Here is a 4,368-nt window from a genome sequence, read left to right as displayed (position 1 = left end):
GAGGATATCAAACAACCCTCTCACAATGGTTGCACATCAGATATTTTCATTGATTTATAACAGCAAAATTACAGTTATGAAGTGGCAATGAAATAACTTTATGATTGGGGGTCACCACAACATAAAATTAAGCTGTTGGGGCATTAGGAAGGTTGAGAAACATTGTATTGCCTGCTCTTAGAGTACCTGGATTGGATCCCCAGCACCTATGTGCAGCATTCTAAGATGATTGAATGGTCTCTTCTGACCCTGAGGGTATTGTTTTAACACAGTGCAGATGTGCAGAAAAAAAAAGCCTTACAAATGAATCACTGTAATCCATGATAGTCAGAGAAAGGAAGTAATTTTGTTGGGTGTGGTGGCTTACCCCTGTTCATCCTAGACTGACTGGATGGGGTTAAAATTGATACCAGTTCAAGGCTTGTCTGGGCTGTGGAATGAGAAACTGCCTCAAAATAGAAAGCAGATGGTTCAGTGGATAAAGAGACCTGCCTTTCACCATACCTGGCAATGATGAGGATAACTCACAAAGTGGCCTCTGTGCCACCCATAGCCCCACACAATGTACACAATAGAGAGGGAATTGAACAGGTAACAGGATTTGTTGCTATTCCACAAGACTGAAGATTCCCATCACTGCCTGCTGGTGGTGGTGCAAGCTTTTTAATCCCAGCATTTGGGAGGTAGAGGCAGGTAGATCCCCAAGTTCAAGGCCAGTCTGGTCTAAAGAGAGAGTTACGGAACAGTCAGGGCTATGCACAGAAACCCTGTCTTGAAAAACTAAAGAGGTGGGAGGTGGAAATTCTCAGCACCCACGTTAACATTATGGAAAAGAAAAGACCAGACTAAGAGGCAGCCAGGAGTGGTAACAACCCTATAATCTCAGTACTCTTGAAGCCGAGGCAGTAAGGTTACCTTACATTCTATCTAGGCAAGTCTGGGATACAATGAAACCCTGCCTCAACACCTCTGTCCCTGTCCCCTCAGGAATGGGAATGATGCTCCATGCCTGCAGCCCCAGCACTTGGGAAGTGAAGCAAGAAGGGTTCCTTTTTTTACAAAGCACCCTTACCACAAAGTACCAGTAAAAACTATGCACTGAAACAAAATGTTTCCATAGTTCTAAAGAGGATAGTGGCAAAGAAATTTGCCTGATTAACAAGACAGAGTTCCAAAAACTTTACTTATCTATTACTTATGGAAACATAAATTATACAGGCTAATAACCAAAGGTTTGCTGATTTCTTCCATCATAACCTTGTTTTTTGTTTGTTTGTTTTTGTTTTTCGGGTTTTTTTCCTGAGACAGGGTTGTGAAGCTCTGGCTGTCTTGGAACTTGCTCAGTAGACCAGACTGACCCGAAATGCACAACATATCCATCCGCTTCGGCCTGCTGAATGCTGGGATTAAAGGCATGCACCAAAACTGACCAGCAGAGATGGAGATGTAGGTCTTAGGGTTTCCTTAACATCTATAAATGTTCAGTCTTCCTGAAGTGTCCGCGGGCCACGCCCCTTTCTGCACCCAAGCTTCTCACAGCCTGGGTTCAGGGGCAGGGTTCAGGAGGACCAGAAGCAAAAGTTTACTTTCTTTGGCACGAGTAAGTCTCATTGATGGTTGTGGGCCTGCACTGTGGTGCATTCCCGCCTCTTCTTGAGCCTTCTCAAATCCTGTTTAGTGTGGCATCCTCAGTTTCTCACCATTCCCTGATGTTTGGGAGCTGAGTAGGTCGTGGAAGAGGATTTTCTGTGCAGCTCCCTTAAACCCTGACTCACGGCCTAGTCCTTTAACAGCAACACCCAACAAGAGTACCAATCTCAGAACCACTGTGATCCAGTTTTCTGATGCTACAGAAGAAGCAAGAGGAGAGTGGTCCAAACCTTGCTGTTGATTCTGTGCGACCCTAAGGACAAGCTCATGTTACAGTCCAAACTGTGCACACAGCAATTTTCTTCTGCAAGGCTCAGGGCTGGACAGTTGCACAAGATGTAGAGCCAAGCTACTGTGACAGAACATCCCCCAGCAGAGGGAGCACAGCAATCAGCCCTCTCCTCTGCCACCCAGCGGGCGGGAGAACTGCAGCAACCCAGCTATGCTGTCAGACTTACTCTTGATGGACACTCATCAGTTCAATTTAGTCCTAATGGAGAATGGCTAGTAAGTTCTGCTGCTGATACACTAATTATAATTTGGGGGCATATGATGGGAAATGTAAGAAAACACTCTGTGGTCACAATCTGGAAATATCAGATGTTGCCTGGTCTTCAGGTTCTAATCGTCTTGTTTCTGCCTCAGACGACAAGACTCTAAAGTTATGGGATGTGAGATCTGGAAAATGGTTGAAAACACTAAAAGGACACAGTGATTTTGTCTTCTGTAATTTCAACCCACCATCCAACCTCGTTGTTTCAGGATCCTTCGATGAGAGGTGAAAACAGGAAAGTACCTAAGACTTTGCTCATTTGGATCCCATATTTGCTGTACATTTTAATTGCAATGGGTCCTTGATAGTGCCAGGGAGCTATGATGGTCTTTTTAAAATCTGGGATGCTACTTCAGGCCATGTTTAAAAACATTCATTGATGATGGTAATCCTCCCATGTCTTTTGTAAAATTTTCTCCAAATGGCAAATATATTCTCACTGTAACTTTGGGCAATACTGTTAAACTGTGGGATTACAGCAGAGGCCTGAAGACATACACTGGTCATAACAATGAGAAATACTGCATATTTGCCAATTTCTCTGTTACTGGTGGAAAGTGGATTGTGTCTGGCTCAGAAGTCAACATGGTTTACATAGAAACCTTCAGACTAAAGAGACTGCGCATAAGTTACAACGTAACACAGATGTTGTGACCTCGCAGCTTGTCACCCTACAGAAAACATCATTGCATCAGCAGCATAGAAAATGGCAAAACCATCAAAGTGTGGATGAGTGACTACTGAAGTCTCTGGCAACCAACCGATGAGTGAAACTAAGTCAGAAACAACTGAAAGGGTGACTGCTATGAAGTTTGTGGTTTTGTAGGTCTTGTCAAATTGTCTTTAATTTTATGAATTTGAGACATTTTAATTTGCAAAATGAGACCACTGTAAAAGCCAGTCTAGGACCTGTGGCTTCTGTGTTTTAATTTTGAGGCCTGTTGTCAATCTCATGTCTTTGTCCCTGGACAGTATCATTCTTTTTCTTTCAGCAGCTTTCTCAGAGGGGAGGGTATTTGGAGTACTCAGAAGGTTGACAGAATGGGATGGCTGAGGGGAAGGGGACTGAACAGTTTCTGTTTGGGAGGCCACTAAGGACAATGGCATGTGTTGAGGGAGGAAACGAGAGGACTGAAGAACTACATGTCACCTGCATATTTTTGGTATTATTCTACATGATGGGCATTAATCTGTCAAGCTGGGTACAGTGAGTCATTGTCAGGTGCACTCTACATGTCTTAACACTTCTGCCTGTGTTCTGGTCAGAGAACAACCCTCAGGAGTTAGGCCTCTCCTTCTGCTGTGTGCTCCACATAGCGAATTAAGGTCAGGCTTTCTCAACAGGGCCAGAATATTAAATAGTTTTTGAGAAAGGGTCTTTCTCTGTACTCCTATAGGCTTGGCTGACTGGTAAACCAGCCTGGTCTCAAGCTCTCTACCGTCTTAGAACCTTAAATGTTTGACTGAAAAATCTTCTTAAATATTTTGTTAGGTTGTGCCATTTTGTGACTCTTCAGGCAAATTCTATGCCAGGCTGTGACTACTTTTTAGCACTGGGCCTCCTAACTCCTGCCCAACATTATTCAATTCAGAAATCACCTTATCAATACTATGGTTGCTTGCCTGCCCTCAGTGGACACCTGAGGTATGCTTCCCAACTTTTGTTGTATAAAGAAAGTTCTATATTAGGATTTCCAATATTCAAAACATGGGCTTGGAAAAGGGTCTCAAATTAATCAAGAAAAAAAATCAATTTTCCCCCCAAGATGGGATTTCTCTGAATAACAAAGCCCTGAATGTCCTGAAACTCAGTCTGACCTCGAATTCAGAGATCCGCCTGTTTCTGCCTTCCCAGTGCTGGGATTAAATGTGTGCCACTGCCACCCAGAAAAAATCAATTTCCTAAAAATGCACAAAAACTTCTTTTGATAATAAATTTGCAAGTGACAAAAATAGAGGCATTTATATCTAAAATAAAACAAAGGCAAAAGTACAGTGTACAGACAACATCAAGAACATTAGATCATGGAGCTACTGGCAACATTGCATTGCAAATGTATTAAGTTTCCAGACAGTACTCATGGTACTTTTTATTTTCTTGTAGATTAGGATGGCCTTGAACTCAGAAAGATCCACCTGCCTCTGCCTCCCAAGTGCTGGGATTA

At 43.0% G+C, this 4,368-nt stretch overlaps 1 pseudogene; it reads left to right on the top strand.

Moving 5' to 3' along the window:
• The first annotated feature begins 513 nt into the window (after nt 1-513).
• On the top strand, nt 514-2,947 carry LOC148117128 (uncharacterized; annotated as a pseudogene).
• The last annotated feature ends 1,421 nt before the right edge of the window (nt 2,948-4,368 follow it).

The sequence above is a fragment of the Myodes glareolus genome, unplaced genomic scaffold, assembly GCF_982192425.1.
Source record: "Myodes glareolus unplaced genomic scaffold, mMyoGla1.1 HAP1_SCAFFOLD_51, whole genome shotgun sequence".
NCBI lineage: Eukaryota > Metazoa > Chordata > Mammalia > Rodentia > Cricetidae > Myodes > Myodes glareolus.
This window is presented reverse-complemented; position numbering and strand designations above follow the sequence as displayed.